This window comes from Nyctereutes procyonoides, unplaced genomic scaffold (genome assembly GCF_905146905.1).
Source record: "Nyctereutes procyonoides isolate TBG_1078 unplaced genomic scaffold, NYPRO_anot_genome, whole genome shotgun sequence".
In the NCBI taxonomy this organism is placed as follows: domain Eukaryota; kingdom Metazoa; phylum Chordata; class Mammalia; order Carnivora; family Canidae; genus Nyctereutes; species Nyctereutes procyonoides.
This window is the reverse complement of record NW_026575151.1, coordinates 10,684,309-10,708,790: the sequence shown is the minus strand read 5'-3', so window position 1 is coordinate 10,708,790 and position 24,482 is coordinate 10,684,309. Positions and strand designations below refer to the sequence as shown.

The window sequence follows — 24,482 nt, the reverse complement described above, 5'->3', positions numbered from 1 at the left end:
AGTATCTCCACAAATGAGGACAGTGTTTGGCAAGGTGAAATCCTCTAACAGAACTCTTTGCAACAATGAAAATATTCTGTAACTGTGCTGGTAGCTACTTCCCACCAAAGTTCAACACGAATACTTGAAATGTGGCTAGTGGTGGAAGAAGAAATGGATTATAAATTCTATTTATTTTTAATTAGATTTAAATAGCGGATGTGACTGGTAGCTACATATTGGACAGCACTGGTGTAGACTTTATAGCAAAACTAATGGCCAAAGAAGGCAGTGATTGAACGTATAGCTTGGGGCAACACATAAACTTACCCCATCCAGCCTGTTAGAGCAGTTTTGAACCTTGAAAGGAGATGGCTGAGGGGTGAAACTGAAAGAACCATATTACTTGGAATTCAGACCCTCTTAGAAACCTGGGAGATTCATTGGCAAGAAGCTTAGCATTAGCTCTCCTAGCTCTTCTGTGGCAGGATCCCTCACTCACTGATCTTGTCAGTGAGAGATAGATGGGTGTCCCAGAGTTAGGAGGTAAGCAGCAAAGAACTCCAGGCCTTGTCAGCTGCCTCTGGACATTGCAGGTAGGTGGAGCTGGGATAAGTGGACAGAAAGAAACTCTAGCTACCTATAGAGGCTTCATTTCCCATTCCCCTTCTCTTCTTTTTCAAAGAATCCTTTTTTCAGACATTTTCCTTTCTTTTGATCATATCCTTTAGAAGAGCTGGGTCCCTTCCTCAGACCAGTGATGAATTTTCTTTGGCCTGAGTCAGTGCTCTTTTACTTCTAATTTTTCCTCATATTCCCCCACTGGTTTTGAAAACCATGTATCTCCTTACACATTTACAATTTATATCTAAAGCTTTTTTTTTTTTAATCATAGATGTGTGAATTGTATGCGTTTTTTGCATGTGGAAAACTGGCATTCTAAGGAAAGTTATTATAGCTCTATTCTAAAATGTCAGTATATCCAACAGAATCTGATTATTGTAGCAATTTGATTCCCGCCACCATCCTCCATAAAATATACACAAAGTCTTCCTTTATAGGAAATGTACATTGTCTCTTTTTCTTTTTAAACTTTCGTTTCTGATCCAATTTTCCCGCAGAATTTATCCTCGTGTAAATTATTTTTATGCTTCAAAGTCTTTTATTGATCACCCTATTATACTTCTGTGTGACAAAATATGTATATAAATTTAAATTTAAAATATTTGTAATGTTTCCTATGAACATAAGGCTCTTAAGTGTTAAGTAATTTCTTTTGGATTAAGTTATCACAGTTGAACAAAACAACATAAACACATTACAGATTTTGATGAATATTTGTTAAACATTAGAAAGTACAGTTTCATTGGAAATGCATCTCTTAATGAGATGGATGGGGCTTTTTTCCCCTTCAGTTAGTTCATGCAGGATGCATATTATTTATTGCTTGATGAGAAACAGTTCAATATCAATTCTATTCCTGTTTTCACTTGTCTAGATTTAAGCTCTGTGAAATCTTGTTAACATAAGTATCTAGGTAAGGGAAGAATTTGTTATAGTCTCTTTGAACTTCTTCTTAGTTAAAGGCCACAATCAATTATGATCTATCATTAAAAATTATTTTTAATGATAAGCTGACAATTTGATTGGTCCCTCTTCGGTTTTGTTAAAAGGAAAGGATTAGTAACTGCCTGATTTGCAGAAGGATTAGTGTGAGTTATTAGAGTACTTTGTTTCCTCAACTCTAACATTGATATTTCAAAATGCCCCTGTGTTTGATGATCCCAAGATTTTAACATACTGGAGCATTACACTCTATAAAAATTCAGAGTGAGAGGTATGTCTTTCTTTTATATAGTGTGAGAAGGAAAATAGTGAAAGGCTTAGCCTATTCTGAGGAAAGGAAACATGGATATGGGGATCTGGAAATTAAAATTATCTATTCTCACTGTACTCTTGAGGAGACTTCATTTGGCCTCAGGGGTCAAATGCCCTCAGTTTGAAAGCCCATGATCTAGGCATTTCTGTGATTCCCTTTTGCTGGCCTGGCCCGTGTTTGGTAGAGAATACGATTCTGGGACAGTGACAGGCAGGGGGAAATCTGTTTCAAGATTCTGGGAGATGTTTCCTGCAACTTAGAACCATCTGCGCCTAAAGCTGTGCTTCCTTGCTATTCAAGGAATTGTGAGTGTGCATAGGCTGGGTAGAATTAATGTTGTAAAAGAACAACATAATACTGTAGCCAAAACATAGTGCATTCATGACCCTGGAAAAGGCATAAGCCTTAAATTCCAAATTAGAAGGAAGTTAATTCACTTAGTGTAGAGAAAAATTTAAATGTAGCAAACAGATTTTAATACTGAACTGTATGCTAATCTAGAAAGGTTTGGACACCTTTGGAATTTGAGAGCCAGTTGGTTATCCAACCACGAAGGTATTAAGGTGTGGTTTCAGAATTATACCAATTTTGAAGCTATTTTTCTTTTTTTTTTTTTTAAGATTTTTTATTTATTTATTCATGAGAGACACAGAGAGAGAGGCATAGACACAGGCAGAGGGAGAAGTAGGTTCCATGGAGGGAGCTTGATGTGGGATTCCATCCTGGGTCTCCAAGGTTACGCCGTGGGCCAAAGGCAGTGCTAAACCGCTGAGCCACCCGGGCTTCCCTGAAGCTATTTTTCTATTGAGAAAATTTCCCCCATATTTTCAGAACTTGACTTATAAATCACCATGATAGATATTCAGATCTGGTTAAGTGCAAAATTGGGCTTTGAGGGCCAAAGAGGCCTTTCTAAACTCTGTCATTTTCTTTATCTTGGAGTTCAGCTACTGCTGTTCCCGTGGGCCTCCAACCATTAACTCATCTATGCTCAGGATCATTTTTTTTTTTTTTTTATAAATTAATTTTTATTGGTGTTCAATTTACCAACATACAGAATAACACCCAGTGCTCATCCCGTCAAGTGTCCCCCTCCGTGCCCGTCACCCATTCACCCCCACCCCCCGCCCTCCTCCCCTTCCACCACCCCTAGTTCATTTCCCAGAGTTAGAAGTCTTTATGTTCTGTGTCCCTTTCTGATATCTCCCACACATTTCTTCTCCCTTCCCTTATATTCCCCTTCACTATTATTCATATTCCCCAAATAAGTGAGAACATACACTGTTTGTCCTTCTCCGATTGACTTACTTCACTCAGCATAATACCCTCCAGTTCCATCCACGTTGAAGCAAATGGTGGGTATTTGTTGTTTCTAATGGCTGAGTAATATTCCATTGTATACATAAACCACATCTTCTTTATCCATTCATCTTTCGATGGGCACCGAGGCTCCTTCCACAGTTTGGCTATTGTGGACATGGCTGCTAGAAACATCGGGGTGCAGGTGCCCCGGCGTTTCATTGCATCTGAATCTTCGGGGTAAATCCCTAACAGTGCAATTGCTGGGTCGTAGGGCAGGTCTATTTTTAATTCTTTGAGGAACCTCCACACAGTTTTCCAGAGTGGCTGCACCAGTTCACATTCCCACCAACAGTGTAAGAGGGTTCCCTTTTCTCCGCATCCTCTCCAACATTTGTTGTTTCCTGCCTTGTTAATTTTCCCCATTCTCACTGGTGTGAGGTGGTATCTCATTGTGGTTTTGATTTGTATTTCCCTGATGGCAAGTGATGCAGAGCATTTTCTCATGTGCATGTTGGCCATGTCTATGTCTTCCTCTGTGAGATTTCTCTTCATGTCTTTTGCCCATTTCATGATTGGATTGTTTGTTTCTTTGGTGTTGAGTTTAATAAGTTCTTTATAGATTTTGGAAACTAGCCCTTTATCTGATATGTTATTTGCAAATATCTTCTCCCATTCTGTAGGTTGTCTTTGAGTTTTGTTGACTGTATCCTTTGCTGTGCAAAAGCTTCTTATCTTGATGAAGTCCCAATAGTTCATTTTTGCTTTTGTTTCTTTTGTTTTCGTGGATGTATCTTGCAAGAAGTTACTGTGGCCAAGTTCAAAAAGGGTGTTGCCTGTGTTCTCCTCTAGGATTTTGATGGAGTCTTGTCTCACATTTAAATCTTTCATCCATTTTGAGTTTATCTTTGTGTATGGTGCAAGAGAGTGGTCTAGTTTCATTCTTCTGCATGTGGATGACCAATTTTCCCAGCACCATTTATTGAAGAGACTGTCTTTCTTCCAGTGGATCGTCTTTCCTCCTTTGTCGAATATTAGTTGACCATAAAGTTCAGGGTCCATTTCTGGATTCTCTATTCTGTTCCATTGGTCTATGTGTCTGTTTTTGTGCCAGTACCACACTGTCTTGATGACCACAGCTTTGTAGTACAACCTGAAATCTGGCATTGTGATGCCCCCAGCTATGGTTTTCTTTTTTAAAATTCCCCTGGCTATTCGGGGTCTTTTCTGATTCCACACAAATCTTAAAATAATTTGTTCTAAGTCTCTGAAAAAAGTCCATGGTATTTTGATAGGGATTGCATTGAACGTGTAAATTGCCCTGGGTAGCATTGACATTTTCACAATATTAATTCTGCCAATCCATGAGCATGGAATATTTTTCCATCTCTTTGTGTCTTCCTCAATTTCTTTCAGAAGTGTTCTATAGTTTTTAGGGTATAGATCCTTTACCTCTTTGGTTAGGTTTATTCCTAGGTATCTTATGCTTTTGGGTGCAATTGTAAATGGGATTGACTCCTTAATTTCTCTTTCTTCAGTCTCATTGTTAGTGTATAGGAATGCCATTGATTTCTGGGCATTGATTTTGTATCCTGCCACGCTACCAAATTGCTGTATGAGTTCTAGCAATCTTGGGGTGGAGGCTTTTGGGTTTTCTATGTAGAGTATCATGTCATCGGCGAAGAGGGAGAGTTTGACTTCTTCTTTGCCAATTTGAATGCCTTTAATGTCTTTTTGTTGTCTGATTGCTGAGGCTAGGACTTCCAATACTATGTTGAATAGCAGTGGTGAGAGTGGACATCCCTGTCTGGTTCCTGATCTTAGGGGAAAGGCTCCCAGTGCTTCCCCATTGAGAATGATATTTGCTGTGGGCTTTTCGTAGATGGCTTTTAAGATATCGAGGAAAGTTCCCTCTATCCCTACACTCTGAAGAGTTTTAATCAGGAATGGATGCTGTATTTTGTCAAATGCTTTCTCTGCATCTAATGAGAGGATCATATGGTTCTTGGTTTTTCTCTTGCTGATATGATGAATCACATTGATTGTTTTACGAGTGTTGAACCAGCCTTGCATCCCGGGGATAAATCCTACTTGGTCATGGTGAATAATTTTCTTAATGTGTTGTTGGATCCTATTGGCTAGTATCTTGTTGAGAATTTTTGCATCCATGTTCATCAGGGATATTGGTCTGTAATTCTCCTTTTTGGTGGGGTCTTTGTCTGGTTTTGGAATTAAGGTGATGCTGGCCTCATAGAATGAGTTTGGAAGTACTCCATCTCTTTCTATCTTTCCAAACAGCTTTAGTAGAATAGGTATGATTTCTTCTTTAAACGTTTGATAGAATTCCCCTGGGAAGCCATCTGGCCCTGGACTCTTGTGTCTTGGGAGGTTTTTGATGACTGCTTCAATTTCCTCCCTGGTTATTGGCCTGTTCAGGTTTTCTATTTCTTCCTGCTCCAGTTTTGGTAGTTTGTGGCTTTCCAGGAATGCGTCCATTTCTTCTAGATTGCCTAATTTATTGGCGTAGAGCTGTTCATAATATGTTTTTAAAATCGTTTGTATTTCCTTGGTGTTGGTAGTGATCTCTCCTTTCTCATTCATGATTTTATTAATTTGAGTCTTCTCTCTCTTCTTTTTAATAAGGTTGGCTAATGGTTTATCTATCTTATTAATTCTTTCAAAGAACCAACTCCTGGTTCTATTGATCTGTTCCACAGTTCTTCTGGTCTCAATTTCGTTGAGTTCTGCTCGAATTTTAATTAACTCTCTTCTTCTGCTGGGCGTCGGGTCGATTTGCTGCTTCTTCTCTAGCTCCTTTATGTGTAAGGTTAGCTTTTGTATTTGAGTTCTTTCCAGTTTTTGAATGGATGCTTGTATTGCGATGTATTTCCCCCTCAGGACTGCTTTTGCTGCATCCCAAAGATTTTGAACAGTTGTATCTTCATTCTCATTAGTTTCCATGAATCTTTTTAATTCTTCCTTAATTTCCTGGTTGACCCTTTTATCTTTTAGCAGGATGGTCCTTAACCTCCACGTGTTTGAGGTCCTTCCAAACTTCTTCTTGTGATTGAGTTCTAATTTCAAGGCGTTATGGTCTGAGAATATGCAGGGGACGATCCCAATCTTTTGGTATCGGTTCAGACCCGATTTGTGACCCAGTATGTGGTCTATTCTGGAAAAAGTTCCATGTGCACTTGAGAAGAATGTGTATTCAGTTGAGTTTGGATGTAAAGTTCTGTAGATATCTGTGAAATCTATCTGGTCCAGTGTATCATTTAAAGCTCTCGTTTCTTTGGAGATGTTGTGTTTAGAAGACCTATCAAGGGTAGAGAGAGCTAGATTGAAGTCACCAAGTATAAGTGTATTATTATCTAAGTATTTCTTTACTTTGGTTAATAATTCGTTTAAGTATTTGGCAGCTCCCACATTCGGGGCATATATATTGAGGATTGTTAAGTCCTCTTGTTGGATAGATCCTTTAAGTATGATATAGTGTCCCTCTTCGTCTCTCACTACTGTCTTCGGAGTGAATTTTAGTTTATCTGATATAAGGATGGCTACCCCTGCTTTCTTTTGAGAACCATTTGAATGGTAAATGGTTCTCCAACCTTTTATTTTCAGGTTGTAGGTGTCCTTCTGTCTAAAATGAGTCTCTTGTAGACAGCAAATAGATGGGTCCTGCTTTTTTATCCAGTCTGAAACCCTGCGCCTTTTGATGGGGTCATTAAGCCCGTTCACGTTCAGAGTTACTATTGACAGATATGAGTTTAGTGTCATCATGATATCTATTTAGTCCTTGTTTTTGTGGATTGTTCCACTGAACTTCTTCTTAAAGGGGAATTTTAAGAGTCCCCCTTAAAATTTCTTGCAGAGCTGGTTTGGAGGTCACATATTCTTTCAGTTCCTGCCTGTCTTGGAAGCTCTTTATCTCTCCTTCCATTTTGAATGAGAGCCTTGCTGGATAAAGTATTCTTGGTTGCATGTTCTTCTCATTTAGGACCCTGAATATATCCTGCCAGCCCTTTCTGGCCTGCCAGGTCTCTGTGGAGAGGTCTGCTGTTACCCTAATATTCCTCCCCATGAAAGTCAGGGACTTCTTGTCTCTTGCTGCTTTAAGGATCTTCTCTTTATCTTTGGAATTTGCAAGCTTCACTATTAGATGTCGAGGTGTTGAACGGTTTTTATTGATTTTAGGGGGGGATCTCTCTATTTCCTGGATCTGAATGCCTGTTTCCCTTCCCAGATTGGGAAAGTTTTCAGCTAGGATTTGTTCAAATACATATTCTGGCCCTCTGTCCCTTTCGGCGCCCTCGGGAACCCCAATTAAACGTAGATTTTTCTTCCTTAGAGTGTCATTTATTTCCCTTAATCTGTCTTCATGGTTCTTTAATTGTTTATCTCTTTTTTCCTCAGTTTCCCTCTTTGCCATTAACTTGTCTTCTATGTCACTCACTCGTTCTTCCACCTCGTTAACCCTCGTCGTTAGGACTTCTAGTTTGGATTGCATCTCATTCAGTTGATTTTTAATTTCTGCCTGATTGGATCTAAATTCTGCAGTCATGAAGTCTCGTGAGTCCTTAATGCTTTTTTCTAGAGCCACCAGTAGCTGTATAATAGTGCTTCTGAATTGGCTTTCTGACATTGAATTGTAATCCAGATTTTGTAGCTCTGTGGGAGAGAGGGCTGTTTCTGATTCTTTCTTTTGAGGTGAGGTTTTCCTTCTAGTCATTTTGCTCAGTGCGGAGTGGCCAAAAACAAGTTGTATTGGGAGAATGAGAGAAAGAGAGAGAAGGAAAGAAAAGAGAAAAAGAAAAAAGAAAAAGAAAAGAAAAAGGAAAGAAGAGAAGAAAAAGGGAAAGAAAAAGAAAGAAAGGTGAAAAAAAAAAGGGGGTGGGGGAAGCAATCAGAAATCAAAAAGAAAAGAAAAAAGAAAAGAAAAAAAAAAAACACGGGGGAGTATTTCTGTAGAGTTTAAGTCCCTTGACTTCCCCTGGAACTGGTCCGTCCAGCTGGTCTTCTGGGGGAGGGGCCTGTTGCGCTGATTTTCAGGTGTTAGCACTTGGGGGAGCTGCTCTGCCCCTGCCTGCTGCAGGGCTCAGCGGGGGTTGTTTACCCCGTGAGGTCTCAGGAGGATCAGCGGCAGTTGCTATGGCAACTCTGGAAGCCTGGATTCAGTCTCCGCAGGAACTACGGGGCTCGGGGCTCTCGGCTCTCCGTCCGCAGGGCCTGGAGGCTCCGGGGCGGGGCCGCTGATCTGCTCAGCTCGGGGCAGGAGCGTCCTTGCTGTCCTGGGCCCTCCCGGCCTCTGCCTGTCCCGGGGGGAGGCCGGATCCTGGGCTGTGTCCCGGCGCCCTGTGCTCCCGGGCCTGTGTTGTTGGATTTGCGCTCCCGCCCCGCAGCTCCCTCCCTGGAGCCGCTCCCGAGCCCCTCCGAACTGCTCCGGTGCGTGCTGCAGCCCTTAGGGAGCTCGGTGCACTCTCCTGCGCTTGCAGGTGCCTGTTAGTGTCCCCGGGAGCCCGAGGGCATCCCCGCCCTCCTGGGTCCTGCTCCAACTCCCTGCGAGCCCCTTTCCGCCCGCCCGGGAAGGTTGGTGCAGCTCCTGCTCCTCCGGGACGGGGCTTTCCTGTCCTGGGGACACTCGCCCCGGCCTCAGCCCGGCTCCTCCGGGGCCCCTCCCCCTCGGAGGCCTTTTGTTTCTTTATTTCTTTTTCCCCGTCTTCCTACCTTGATAGAAGCGTGAACTCCTCTCACTGTAGCATTCCAGCTGGTCTCTCTTTAAATCTCAGGCCGAATTCGTAGATTTTCAGGATGGTTTGAAGGTTATCTTACTTCTTGGGACCCTGTGAGGTAATCTATGCTCAGGATCATTGAAGCTATAAATCCATGCTATTCCTAAAGTACAGCTGTGTGTTGCAAGAAATGATTTTCTCATTGTCATTAGAAGAACAAATGCCATGGGAATTTTTTTTTAGAAGTCGACAACTGAAGAAAGGCATTTTTTCCTCTAGTTGATATAAAGGCTGTCATTGCATAGAATGGCCTCTCTTACCCTTTTGTGCATTAACTGAGCATAATTTTCAAATGTAAAACTTCCAAGAGGAGCATAATTCTGGAAATGGCAAGATTATAATTATGTGCAGCATAAAGGATAAATTTGTAGTTTATAAATCATGGATATTAATATTCAGCAGGAGCCTAATTCACAGTAAAACTTGAAATAACTACATTGTTAAAAATAATTGAATTTGGGTTTTAGGAGAAATTTTAGCAGTTAAAGATTATTTTTGTAGGGAGGGCTTTTGGCCATCTGGGCTTTAAATTTGCATTTAGGTGGGGCTGTTTTCATTGCTCTTGGAAACAGTGGCATACATTTAAATTAATTTAGACTTACTTTTCTCATTCCTACTACCTACCCCTTATCTGTCACGAATGCTTGGTTATTTAACTTTTCACCTATTTCTGAATCTCCTCTTTCCTGCTGTTTGTGCTGTTGCTATCTTGGTTCATGCTACCATTAACTTGTAGCTTGATTTCTGCTGTGGCTTCTAACACATCCCCTCCTCCTCTGGTCTTGTACAAATCGTTCTTATGCTGTATCAAGAGAAATCTAGTTGGTAGGTAAGTGTTTATGTTATTACTCTGCTTTAAACTTTCTGGTGCCACCTCAGTATCTACAGGCCGAGGTTGCTCTGGATGGAGTGAATGGGCCAAAATATGTTTTACTATTGAGTAATGCTGAACTTTTTCAGTGGCTTTGATTGTTGCTGATTTTCAAACAGATATATTTTTAAAAGTTTTAAAGGCTTCAATTTTAGGATCCTGAAGTGTGGGTGGCTCAGGGGTAAGAACTTCCCTGGTTGGTACTTCTGGAGCTTGCGGTTCTTCTCATTCTTTCAGTGTTTTGGTGTCAAGAAGAGTGTATAGTGGCTTTGGGAAAGACCTGTGTTCTAATCTCATCTTTCTGCTTTCTTACAAAATAATTTTACACATGTTATTTAACCTGCACAAACCTCACGTCCTTGTTCTGTAGGATGGATTACTGTGAGGACTGGCATGTAGTAGGTACTTCATCAGTGGTAGTCCATGCTGTTCTTAGAGGTTTTCAGTGGACCTGGGGGGAGGTGGGTTTCCAGGACCTCACAGTAGAGATGCTCCATAAGAAGAGTGTTATTCCTCAAAGTAAAGCGTGACTCTTATGTCACTCTTAGATGCATGCATAGATCATGGGTTAAAAGGTATCAGAAGACTTCAGACTAATTCCTGCAGATTCACATAAAACCTTTTATATACCACCCAGGGGGTCTGTATGCACAGAGTAGAAGCTGCGAATCACAAAAGGGTAGTTTATTACAAGTGGTTTTATTTTGAGAAAGAGAAAAACTCATCCAACTTTAACCTTTGCTTTTACTGTAGCTGGGTGGCCGCAGAAGACCACAATGAAGTATGTGTAATTTTCATTCAGAGTCACCTTTTGTTTGGCGATAGTGGTTCACTTTTGGAATATTCTGAACCCAAGCCTGCAGTCACATTTCTGTCTGGATTCAGGAGCAGCCAAAAAAGGGGAGCCATTCTCAAGCTGGAATAATAAGATATGTATTGAGAAGCATTCAAGATATGATAAAGTTATTCCAAAATGGAAAAATACCATGAGTACCAGCCTAAAACTCAAATGCCTATTCAGGAGCCATGAAAAAAGAAACATTGCAGAAATGGAAGGGAGTTAACCAAGGTTTCTGGAAGCTAAGATACAAAGTGCTAAGTATAAATTGAAGTGAATTTCTATTTTTGCAGCTGTTAGAACTAAGCCATGCTGCTTTTACTGAAAAAGAAAAACAGTACTCATACCACTATGACAACTGATTATATTTAATATCTGCTATCATAAAAACCTTATTAAGATTTCAGAAGAGCAGAAGATTAAGTTACCAGGATTAAAATTATTTTTATCTGAATAAGAATAACAGGTATTTAAAATGTGAACTACCAAATCTGATATATCTGGCCAGATGCTCTCCAACTTTTCATTTTTATTTTTATTTTTATAAGGAACCATCTGCTGTAAGTGGAGGTGCCTATTAACTTTTCTAGTAGAAAAAGAAATTAGCATCTGAAGGCCCAGAGCCAGTGAATTGTGAAAGAACACAGTTATGAAGACAAAATTAAAAAATCCTCTGACACCCCAAGGACCAATTTAAAAGGGTTCTATTTAGAGAAATTCTGTTTGCAAAGCATATATTTTCACTTATTCCTGTTAAGGTTACTACTAGCAGCAATTTCCGAAGCATGTTTTAATAGATACTGTATTACATTGCATTTAATGAGAATGAGCTCTGGATCACAACTCCTCTGTTTATGGAGCTCCTTCCCCTGTCTTATCTCCCACCCTGAGTCTAGATGACCAGTCTGGTATGTCATGACAGGCTACCTGGAATTCACTATGCAGTTAGAAATTAAAATCAGTGTGAGAGGAATACGTGAAATTATTTGGCCAAATAGTTTTTGGCAACTATAAAAGTGAAATTATTATTATTTTTAAAGATTTTATTTATTTATTCATGAGAGACAAACACACACACAGAGGGGCAGAGACGCAGGCAGAGGGAGAAGCAGGCTCCATGCAGGGAGTCCGACTTGGGACTCGATCCTGGGTCTTCAGGATCAGGCCCTAGGCTGAAGGTGGTGCTAAACCACTGAGCCACCCAGGCTGCACATAAAAGTGAAATTAGGAAAGCATGTAGTGCTCCATCTTTATATTATCTATATATTTCCAGAGAACTTTGGGTCACACAACAGCTAAGATAAAAGGTAATGTTGGTGGATTTGGGATAATTGTTTAAGAAGTGAAAATGATGGCAAATGCTCTATTTTAAATATTTTAGTTGTTTGAGGTAGCATAGCTTTTTCATGAAATTAAATAGCTTTTGGATGAATTAAAGTCACATGCAACATTTATTAAATATATTTTGAATCTTTAGCTTACAAAGTTCTAAAGTTGGAACTTTTCTGACTTTTATCTATAATAACATCTTAATAACATGGAGTGTTATACTGTGTGCTAAATGATAGACTCATTTTTTGGTGGAAGTTTTGTAGAGTTGAGAGTTAACTTTAAGAAACAATGAATAGCTAATTATCACATGGTAGTTGCATGGTGTACTAATATAATTTGTTTTCAAGTGTTTTAACAGAACTTCTTTCTATATTATCAAATGATTACTTGATTCAATATAAAGTACTAGTTGGAGTATTAACTCTGAAGCCAGATGACCAAATTGAGATCCTGGTTTTTATTTTTATTTTATTTTAAAAAATATTTTATTTATTTATTTGAGAGTGCACAAAGGGAGAGGGAGAAGCAGGCTCCCTGTGGAGCAGGGAGCCTGATACAGGGCTCAATCCCAGAGCCCCAGGATCATGACCTGAGCTGAAGACAAATGCTTAACCGACTGAGCCACCCAGGTGCCCCAGAGATCCTGGCTTTAATATTTAATAGCTGTTAGACCTTGGGCAAGTTACAGAATTCCTATACCTTGATTTCCTCACCTGTATAATGGGATAATAATGCTACTTAGCACATAGAGCATTTGTGGGGAATCCAGTGAGTTAATATATTTAGTTTAATGTATGGTACAGAATAAGTACTCAATAAATCCTTAATTTGTAGCCTGCTTGGAGTAAGTGTATGGACTCCAGAGAAACTGAATTGAAAATATAATTTAGTATATTCACGAATCCTTTTTGAAGATACCATTTATTACTTAAATGGTATCTTAATGTAGGTTTCCTATTCACCAATTGATATTAAATTAAGGGCTTCAGATCAAGTAATAAAGTTGCTATTTTATTTTATTTTTATTTTTTTAAAATATATTTTATTTATTTATTCATGAAAGACACACACACACACACACACACACACACACACACACAGAGGCAGAGACACAGGCAGAGGGAGAAGCAGGCTCCCTGCAAAGGAGCCGACATGGGACTCAATCCCGGGTCTCCAGGATCAGGCCCTGGGCCGAAGGCGGCGCTAAACCTCTGAGCCACCCAGGGAACCCAAAGTTGCTATTTTAAATTTTCTTCATATTTTCAAATTAAAAACTTCAATTGTTGCCAAATATAGTTCTTGAAATCTTCCTGAAATATTTTTGGAAGAATACATTGAACAACATTTTTAGGTAATGTTTCTTTTTATTTGTACAATTTGTTTTCCATCTACAATGATTCATTTTCACAGTGGAAACACAGTTGCTAGTTCTTTAAGGCCTACACATATCCAAGAGGTGTGTATATTCATTATTAGTATATACTGCTTATAGTCTATAGTTCATATAAGCCATGAAAAATTTATTTACATATCCATGTTGAAAGCAACCATAGATGTGAGCGGTTAGTGAAAATGGGAGGTGGGGAGAGACAAAGATGGTAAATGCTACTTTATCTAAAAACATCTCATCAACACTTTCTACTCATCTTGGTTTAATGTAGATTCCAGGATTTGGAGTTAGAGGATGTTCTTTATTGTTTGACTTTAGGCTAGTGACAAATTTTCTACATCTCAGTTTCTTCATTTTGAAAGTGAACATGATAGTAGTACCTACTTCACAGGGTTGTTATGGAGCCTGTGGAATACAAATACCATAATAATTGTGTTTGTAATTTACTGTGTACCACTGCTCTGGCCATGTGTCATCGTGTTTAATCTTTTCCAAAGCCCTAGGAGGTGGTTATAGTCACAGTTCCCTTTTTATGAAAGAACAGAACTTTTTCAAGGCTTCACTGAAAGTAGAAGAGCCAAGACTTAGTCCTGGATCTGCTTGACACCAAAGTCAGTGTGCTTTGCCTCTATAACATTTATAAACCTTCAAGTGCCTGGGAACGTTTAATTGCTACAATTCCACTTTTAAAGCATTAGTAATGAGATGCCTGGGTGGCTTGGTGGTTGAGTACCTGCCTTTGGCTCAGGGTGTGATCCCAGATTCCTGGGTTCGAGTCCCACATCAGGCTCCTTGCATGGAGCCTGCTTCTCCTCCCTTTGCCTGTGTCTCTGCCTCTCTTTCTCTCTGTGTGTCTTTCATGAATAAATAAATAAAATCTTTTAAAAAAATAAAGCATTAGTAACTAAGGCATTAGGTACTAAAAAGAATGTATGAATTTCCATAGAGTGATTTAACAACCTACTTATAATTGAGAACGCTATTTTTTTTTTTAATAACAGTATTATAGGGATCCCTGGGTGGTGCAGCGGTTTGGCGCCTGCCTTTGGCCCAGGGTGCGATTTGGAGACCCCGGATTGAATCCCACGTCGGGCTCCTGGTGCATGGAGCCTGCTTCTCCCTCTGCCTATGTCTCTGCCTCTCTTTCTCTCTCTCTCTGTGTGTGTGACTATCATAATATAAATAAAAATTAAAAAAAAAGTATTATAAGGGAACTACAGGGAGATTTATAGATAATAAACTTGAAATTCCTCAGTTTGATTGAGGGTAGTACTTGCTGTCCACTGATGCCATTGTCTACTTGTGTCCATCTCTGATGACCTGCAAGAATTTTCCAATTGTCATATGAAACAATTTTTACTGAAGTTATGTTCTAGATTTAGGAATTTAGCTTTGTTTTATTTTTAGTTAAACATGTGCCAACTTAACCTCTGAAGCCAGGAAGAATGAAGTTAATCCTCAGCAGAAACAATGCTCTTTCTGTGACCAGCCCCTTCACCAGGAAACATTTCTAAAATCATTATCATAAAGCAATGTAATATCTATAAATGAAAAAATTGAAAAAATATGTGTAATTGACCAGAAAAGTCTTTATTTTCAATGCAAAAATGTAAAAACTTTTCCAAGAAAGGAAATTCTGTCCTTTAGTAGCTAGATCCTGTTTGGTTAAGTTTCATTCAAACGGTAAAAACCTCATTGTAGGAAAAAGAAGACTATTGGCAGATGGTATACTGCATTGATAGAACCATTTTTAAATTGTTTATTTGGAAATTGGAGCATATTTTTCCCCACAAATAGTTCACAAAAGCTGGTTGGGTCTATTTTATGCATAGTGAAGTCTCATTATTTTATTGTTTTGGTTTTAATCTTGAGAATAGAGGACTGTTATGAGCAGAATTGTGTCTTTCCTAAATTCATATCTTGAATTTCTAACTCCCAGTCTTTGGAGGTGGGGCCTTTAAAGGGTAAATAAGGTAAAATGAAGTCGTGTGCGTGGACCCTAATTCAAAATGACTGATGTCCTTAAAAGAGAGGAGGTTAGGGTATAGACACACAATGGGAAGACCATGTGAGGATGCAAAGAGAGAAACCTCAAGAAGAAATCAACCCTGCCAACACCTTGATCTCTGACTTCTAAACTCTAGAATTGTGAGAAAATGAATTTCTGTTGTTTGAGCCATGTACTCTGTGATACAAGGGTCATGTGGTATGGGAGAGTAAGAGCTGGCTTTAGGCTAAAAATGCAAAAATAGAAGAAGAGTTTGGTTCATTCTCCTTTACGTTTTGCTCCATCTCTCTCCTTTCCTGTTGTCTTCTTTTTGCCACTGAGTTCCCACTATAACCCTCTTCTTTATTGTGTTGGGTTTGGATGGTTCTGGATTGTTTCTGAACAATCCTTGCTCCTTATGTTCCTGATAAAGTTAGGAATAAAGGAATAGGTTTGGCTCTTGGTGATAATGCTATTGTAAAACATCGGGGTGCATGTATGTACCCCTTTGTATCTGAATTTTGTATCCTTTGGGTAAATACCTAGTAGTGCAATTGCTGGATCATATATAGGATAGTTCTAATTCTTTTTTTTTTAAATTTTTATTTATTTATGATAGTCATACAGAGAGAGAGAGAGGCAGAGACACAGACAGAAGGAGAAGCAGGCTCCATGCACCAGGAGCCCGACGTGGGACTCGATCCTGGGTCCCCTGGATCGCACCCTGGGCCAAAGGCAGGTGCCAAACTGCTGCGCCGCCCAGGGATCCCAGGATAGTTCTAATTCTATCTTTTTGAGGGACAATAGCCAAACTATGGAAAGAGCACAAATGTCTATCAACTGATGATAAAGAAGATGTGTGTGTGTGTGTGTGTGTGTGTGTGTGTATACTTAGATACATATAGATACAATGGAATATTACTCAGCCATCACAAAGAACAAAATCTTGCCATTTGCAATGACAGAGATGGAGTTAGAGAGTATTATGCTAAGTAAAATAAGTTAGAGAAGGACAAATATATATGATTTCAGTCATAGGCGGAATTTCAGAAACAAAACATATGAACATATGGGAGGGAGGGAAAAAGAAGAAAGATAAGGAAGTAAACAAGAAATTTTTATTTAATTTTTAAAGGATTTTTTTTATAAATTTTTTTTTAATTTTTATTTATTTATGATAGTCACACACACACAGAGAGAGAGAGAGGCAGAGACACAGGCAGAGGGAGAAGCAGGCTCCATGCACTGGGAGCCCGACGTGGGATTCGATCCCGGGTCTCCAGGATCGTGCCCTGGGCCAAAGACAGGCGCTAAACCGCTGCGCCACCCAAGGATCCCAGGATTTTTTTTTTAAAGATTTTTTTAAAAATTTTTTTTATGAGAGACACACAGAGAGAGGCAGAGATATAGACAGAGGGAGAAGCCCAATGCGGGACTCAATCCCAGAACCTCGGGATCATGACCTGAGCCAAAGGCAGACACTCAACCACTGAGCCAACCAGGTGGCCTTAAACAAGAAATTTTTAAAGATAGAGAACAAACTGAGGGTTGATGGAGGAGAGATTCCAGGTTTGGGGGAGAGATGTCGGGTATAAATTTGGGTAGAAATAGGAGAACTAGTTTAGCTTAGCTTAGCTTAGCTTGTGGTGTGTGTGTGTGTGTGTGTGTGAGAGAGAGAGAGAGAGAGAGAATATGTGCCTTATTACCACATTGAATTGACCTCTAATTCATCTGATTTTGCAGCACTGTTTTCCTGTGGTCACATTAACACTGTAGTCATCTCAGAGGTTTCTTGAAGAACCAGAAAAGAAATAGCCTTAGAAGTTACTATTTCCCAGAGGCTAGAGGGGAGAGAGGCAGCTGAGGAAAAAAACTGGTATTGGGATAGGGAGGCTAGGGTTTGGTAAGTGACAGATCCCTTGGTAAAATGTTGATCTTCTCTGTATGTTCTTTAGCAGATAAAGGAGATTATATCTATCCTACTTTCAAGATTGTTGTGAAGATATACCAAGAAACAGAGTGTAGAATTTAAGACTTGGAAAGACTGCCAAGTCAATGAATCCAGTAGTTTTCATGTAACTCATTTTTTCAAATGAAGGTAAAAAAGTCAAACATAGTCACTCTTTTCAAGTAAAAGTGACTTACTTGGCATTCACCTCCTTTGCTTGCTCTTTCTGTCTTTGAGGGCACTCCAAGGATTCTTCAGAGCCTAGTTTCTTTTCTTTTTTTTAAATATTTTATTTATTTATTCATAGAGACACACACACACACATAGAGAGGCAGAGACACAGAGGGAGAAGCAGGCTCCATGCAGGGAGCCTGGCACTCAATCGCGGGTCACCAGGATCATACTGGTGCAGCGCTAAACTGCTGCGCCACTGGGGTTTCCCCAGACCCTAGTTTCCCTTTTTTTTTTTTAAGATATATTTATTTATTTATGATAGACATAGAGAGAGAGAGAGAGAGGCAGAGACACAGGAGGAGGGAGAAGCAGGCTCCATGCCAGGAGCCCGACATGGGACTCAATCCCGGGACTCCAGGATCGCGCCCTGGGCCAAAGGCAGGCACTAAACCCCTGAGCCACCCAGGGATCCCAGAGCCTAGTTTCAAAGTATAGTTTAAAACCTACTTCTCTGAGCCAACCTCTTCCAAATATAAGGAAATTTAGGCCAAGACACAGTCAGTAGCTCCCCTGGAGTTTGATATTTCCATTCTCTAAGGGTTTTTTCCCATTGGGAAAACCATCTCCTTGTGAAAACACTCTGAAAAGTTGAAAACCCATATCAAAGTAAGCACTTTTGCCTTAATGATATGCATCATTTATTGAATACTCTTAATGCTGTGGAGCAGGAACAGCTTCACAAGCACTTCCCATGCACTTTGTATAGGTCGTGCATTCACAAGGCCCCATGCTCTTGGTTTTATGCTTTGCTTTGCCAACTTGGAATTCTTACTAGTTTTTGAACAACATGCCCTGTGTTTTCATTTTGCCCCACACCCCACCAACTATGTAGCTGATCCTGGCTCCTGGTGTTTAGGTATCTTGTCTCACTTAATACTCACAACTATCTTCAAGGTGTCGGATATTATTATATCTATTGTACAATTGAGGACGTTGAGGACAGGAGAATGTCCTAAGGATCACGTGTGTTGTGAAGGTGCAGATTGGGAAATGTAGTCAAGAAATGTTGGTCTCAAAGCCCCACCATCTTTCCAATTTAGGCTAGTGCTAGTCTAATATAAGACTGTGGAGAAGGAAAAGAAGTTAACAATAAATCCTTGTTTGGGAGAGAGTGGGGGAGGGTGGGCGATGTCAGAGCTGCTGAAGTGCTTTGCTTGGCCACTGGAGGCCATTTCATAGGGATAAATGTCCTTTAGTTTTTTGAAGACAGTTAACTTTTTTTTTTTTTTTACACAGTTTGTTATAAGACTTGATTTATGTAGAATCTTTACTCCATAGATCTGGTAGCTGACCCAACAAGTGTGATTTTATTTCTTTACAAAAGGAGAAGCTGAGAAACATTTGTAGAAGAACTTGTTTTGGTTCTGGCTGTGAACTGGAGGCAAGTTTAGGATTAGAGCTCCCTTGTGCTTGCTTTTACTTCAGCATTCAGTTCGTGTTTTTTATCTATTTTTTCATATACAGGTGTAAGACAACATAGTGGTTTTGGGATTGTTTTGATGATAGAAGTTATAGAGTAGAAAATACAAATACTTGGCATTCCTGTCTTCATGTCTATAAGAACCTAAAACTATGTTCAATCTCCTTTTTCCTCTGTAATTTTTACGTGAGTGTATAGTTTTTAACATATTTTTCATTCAAAGTGTTAATGACATTTTTTTTTATGGTGACCTGTGGTAGAAAATAAGAATTTTTTTCTCTAGAGGAAATTCTTAAAGAACTGAGGATTTCTGGTTCTAACATTCTTGGACAATATTACGGCCTAGGTTGTAGTAATGTCCTTGTATTTGTATAGTGCTTTTAGTCTGTAATGTGTTTTCCTATTTGTTATAGAGAAAAGAATAAGACAGCAGAGTGTAGGAAAGAAGGATTGCTGTCCTGATATTCTGACAGGACATGAGAAACACTAAGTGAGGGTTCCATAGCAAGAGCAAAAGCAAGTGTACACAGAGGCAGGGTGCCATGCGGGATTCAGGAGTCCAATTTTTCATTCGGCTAGAGTCCAATGCTCAGCTTCATTCATTCAACAGTTATTCATTGCCTCTCACAAAATATCAAATAAAAAACCCTTATAATATTCCAAATTAGACTGCAGTGGCTTGATCAAGACCTAAAGTTGCAGATTTATATCAATACTATTTTTTAATGGTACACTTCCGAGATGTTCTAACTAACTTACCTCCTTTTTTTTCTTTTCTTTTTTCTTTTCTTTCTTTTCTTTTCTTTTCTTTCCTTTTCTTTCCTTTTCTTTCTTTTCTTTCTTTCTTTCTTTTCTTTCTTTCTTTTTTTTTTTTTTTTTTTCAATCCTGAGGTCTTTTCTTTACATTTATCATGCCATGAATTCATAGGGAATGGGTTCCAGCAGTTCAGGCTCCTTTCCATTGCTTCTCACAAAGTGTGCTTCTCTGGGTGGGGCAGGCTGGCGCTTCAGTTGGACCCAAGTACCTTTCTCTTTGGCTTCCTTCTTTTTCTGATCATTTTCCTTCACACGCTTCAGGAAGCTATCTCAGCTCTTTGAGTGTTTAATATGCCCAATGCGGACATTAATTCTCTTGGCAAGAATCTTGCCCTTAACTTGTTTGTTTACAACAATGCCAACAGCATGCTGAGTAACATTGTAGACCCTTCCAGTTTTGCCATGGTAACATTTGTGGGGCATTCCTTTTTGAACAGTGCCCATTTCCTTGATGTGCACAATATCACCTTTCTTATAGATTCGCATGTATGTGGCCAAAGGAACAACTCCACGTTTTCTAAAAGGCCTAGAGAGCATATAGCGGGTACCTCTCCTCTTTCCCTTTGCGTTGGTCATTTTGGCCAATTACTGAAAGATGGCGGTTCCTGCCGAAAGGCTAACTTACCTTCTTTGATCAAGGTCAGAGATGGTGATTTCCCAAAGAAAAAAAAAAAAAAGATGAAAACTGAAAGAGTTTTTGCCCCACTTAATGGGACGTGCTCTGGGGCGAGGTTTGCAGGCCTGCGGGGGAGGGAGAGAGCAGGGAAGTCGCGGGCCGGGAAGTCGCAGTTTTCTTACTTATTCAAACTCTTTTTTTTTGTTCCACAGTTCATTTACTGAACTGGGACAGGTGATTTAACAGCAGATTGCGGGATAAGACTGGAAGGGAAGACTTCTTGCTTCCCCTCCCAGGAGCCAGTAGTGTCATGGATGCTTGTAAATTTTCCCAAATAGCCACCTGTTGTTGGGCAAGCTGGGCCTGAAGCTGGCGGTCGGCGTACATACATGCTAGGAGTCCCAGGCATTCCTTGGGCTTGTGTTCCACTCCTGAGGGCAGCTTTGTGCTCTGGATGTTCAGGAAAGTGGCCGCTGGGGAGCTTGCTTGAAGGTTAATAAAGCTAGGAGAGGGTTGGCTCGACACGGAGGCACAGCATTGCTTTCCTCTCTGGCTTTTCCGTTCGGCTGGCTGGCATGCTGCTCCCTCTGGACACCGAGAAGGTGTGGTGTCTGCGCTGGTACTCGAAAGCCTCCTACCCGGGTCCACTTGTTCAAACTCTCGAATGTGCTTTCTTAAAGACCTCTGGGAAAGAAACCACTTCCAAAGGACTCCCAGGAACATTTCTGTGGAAGAAACAGAATGCATCTCCATCAGTAATCCTCACCTAAGTCCTTGAAAACTCAATTAGTGAAGTTCATGCCCAGAATCTGTCAGATAGGTTGTAACCAGAGTGCTAATGGCTCAATTCTTTAGTTATCAAAATGTCACGTCATATTAAATGAATGAACTCTAAGTATCCATATGCTAATTAGATTTATTCTGTACACGTTGGCTGTGATAATTATCACATTGAGTATGAACTTTATTGAACGGCTCTACAAATTCCCCTTAATTCTCCAAGTTAAGATGGCACTGGGTACCCCCTCACGAGGGTATTTTAACTTCTAGCTAAATAGGGTGGTGAAAATAAAAGTTGAAAGTTGGAGAAAAGGCTGGAAAAAAGGAAAAATAAAAAAAAAAAGTCTTAAAGAGAAGGTTGTGTAAACCAAATATATAAAGCAGTGAAGGCTGCTATAAAGATTTTATTACCTTGAGATTGAAGTTGGCACATTATTGTTGATTTCTCTCAGTCAGACACATATAAATTTACTGCCATATAATGAGTGCACTCACCGCTGTGTAGAATCTGAGGGAAAGGGGGACAAAAGAGTAAAATATAAAATAGCTTCATCTAGAGTAGAAACAGAAGTTGAACATTGAGTAACTTTCCTATTCTTTAAACCAAATGAAAACACGTAAATTTGTATCCCGTTTGTAGAATAACTAAACACTTAGAAATGATATGGGGTGCGTGTGTGGGGGGGAGGGGGAAACTTCATCTTCTACATTTGGAATATCCTAGATCCACCCATTTTGATCCATTTTGAAGCACACAAAGAGGCAGAGGAAGCACGTCTCTGCTTCCTAATAAAAGGCCTTCTCTGCCTCCTTTTAAGATCCAGAAAGGCAAATAAAAGTACTTTGGGATAGGGCCTGTGGGAGTGGCGTAAGGGGAGCTCTGAGAAAAGATACTGAAGCCTCAAAACCGGTATTTAGATTTTTAAAGCCATTGACTATTGGCTACAGGGATGGTGTTGGAAGAAGACATTCATGAAACAATTTTAATTGTTAAATGAAACTGGCATTCTTGGTAATTTTTTCCCTAATATTTTAATATACCTGGAGACTCACAAACTGCAAGTTTTTCAGTTTTCTCTTGCTTTCTGAGAGGACAAGTTTGGTAGATGACTTTCTAGGTCTTCATTTATAGATTACAACTATTACTCCTATGTTTTCCCCCCAGGATATGGGTTATAGTAGGACAGTGTTGAGGGACAGAATAAGAGACATGGACCCAACGAGGGATGTACATTTATGAAGAGTAGTATATTATAGTTCTTTATCTTAGCTTCACAGATCTCCCCTTCACTGGGGAGGAGCTAAGCTCTGTGCCTGAAGGGCCAGACCCAGCGTGTAACAGAATCCACTAGAATGAAACAGCCACCTGTAGAAAGTAGCCTCCCCTGTGCTCAAAGCTCATTTACCTAAGTCCTGTTAACTAGAACCTCCTGTATTGCTATGGAACCATGACAGTGTTTTTATTCAACATTTTACTACAGTCTCTTCCAGAAGTGGTTGTCCCTTAAACACAAGGCAAAAAATGGGATATTTATTTATTTATTTATTTATTTATTTATTTTTGAGATTTTATTTATTTATTCATGAGAATACACAGAGAGGAGAGAGAGAGGCAGAGACACAGGCAGAGGGAGAAGCGGGCTCCATGCAGGGAGACTGATGTGGGACTCGATCCTGGGTCTCCAGGATCACGCCCTGAGCTGTAGGCGGCGCTAAACCGCTGAGCCACCGGGGCTGCCCCCAAAATGGGATATTTAGAAATAAATCTGAACACCAGCCCCTTTGAGAGCCTGATGCTAGCTGCACATGAGCTAAGCTAGCACCACATTTGCCACAGTTTTTTTGGCTACTATAATTTCAGTGTTTTGCTCCATAATGTGCAAAATGATTTTAAGAATATTTAGTGTAAATCTATCAAGGGCTAGAAATAGTGAGAAGTCTAGAAACACAGTCTTGGCAGACATATAGGGACGAAGGATATCTGGTGCTGCCCACCAGATTTTTCTTCCCTTGAACTCTTGGGTATGTATACAGAGAATCCATCTTACCTGTATAAGAGGCCAATCATTGTTTTTATTCATTTAATAAATGGGTCTGTTCTTGATGCATGATTAAATGATTTATCATATGCATTTTTTCTTGCTTTCTTGTTTATTAATTCATTCTATTGTACAGCCTTTTAGAAAAGGTTATAAATTTCTTGATCCATCCAGTCATTCAGCAGAAATTCACTGTGCAGCTGGAATCTCTACCATGCTAAGTACTGGTGGTATACTGATGGAAGGCCCAATGCTTGCCTTCCAGGAATTTATAGTCATATCATACAGGACCTTTTATCTCAAAGGGGAGAAACCAAATACTTAATACGTACTTGATAATATGTTTAAAAAAAATAAGCAAGGCTTGTCTTGGACTCATACCTTTATTTTATATTTCATGTCCTGCAACATTTTTCTAGAGTGTTTTATATTGTATTTTGTAATACAGTTGACCTATCCTGACTCTCAAGGTGTTCAGACTAACCTTGCTTTGCATTGCCTTCTTCCATTGGTTGTTGTGATTTAAATAGATTGGATTTATTTGTTTTCTCAGCAGTGGGTTGATTTCCTTTCTAGTTTTTCTTTACTTTAGATCTAAATTTTTTAGAGAACCTGCTGTTCCCCAGCTTCTCCTCTTGGCATTAGGTGGTTCCATGTGGATAGCTCCCACCAGTCTGAAAGAATCTTTATCTTGTTCTGAAGCCAGAAATCAGGCCTGGCTTGGCATAATCCTCAGAAAGGTAAATGTTTAATGGGAATAGTTCCTTCCGCAGCTGCTCTGAACTGTTGGCTTTACCTGACACATTGTGTTTGTGTATGATTATATGACATTCACTCATAATCCTTATTTTGGAAAAGGGGAGAGATTTGGGGTAGTTGACAGGCATCATGCAATTCTGGGGGTTTTATTATTCAAAGCACCCTAGTTGTGCTTTTCTGCTCCCTCTCTCTCTCGACATAGACAAAAGGCTAGTAACCCAAGCTCCTGCTGCTCCTCTCAGAGGGCATGGGGAAATGAGGAAAAGTAATGGGGAGGGGGCTCCTTGGTACTTATAAAGATCCATACGAATTCATTTTTTCTTCCATTTGACGTGAGATGGTGGGGGAGAGGATATATGCCCCTCATCATCGTTTTCACGTATATCGGTCTTAACATCACAGAGGGAAAAATGCTACTGTTGGAAATAGGATAAAATAGGAACCGTGATAATGGATGAAATTAGTACATAAGTTGTGGGGTGTAAGATGAGGTTCTCTTTTGCAAT

General features: G+C 39.8%; 1 protein-coding gene and 2 pseudogenes across 3 annotated transcripts in view; 1 reads left to right on the top strand and 2 right to left on the bottom strand.

Annotated features, from left to right (window-relative positions):
* The window catches only part of FRAS1 (Fraser extracellular matrix complex subunit 1), a 437,262-nt gene that overhangs the window by 27,884 nt on the left and 384,896 nt on the right, over window positions 1-24,482 (top strand). The window lies entirely within an intron of this gene.
* Window positions 19,876-20,358, bottom strand: LOC129501811 (60S ribosomal protein L21-like; annotated as a pseudogene).
* Window positions 20,612-24,022, bottom strand: LOC129501869 (TSSK6-activating co-chaperone protein-like; annotated as a pseudogene).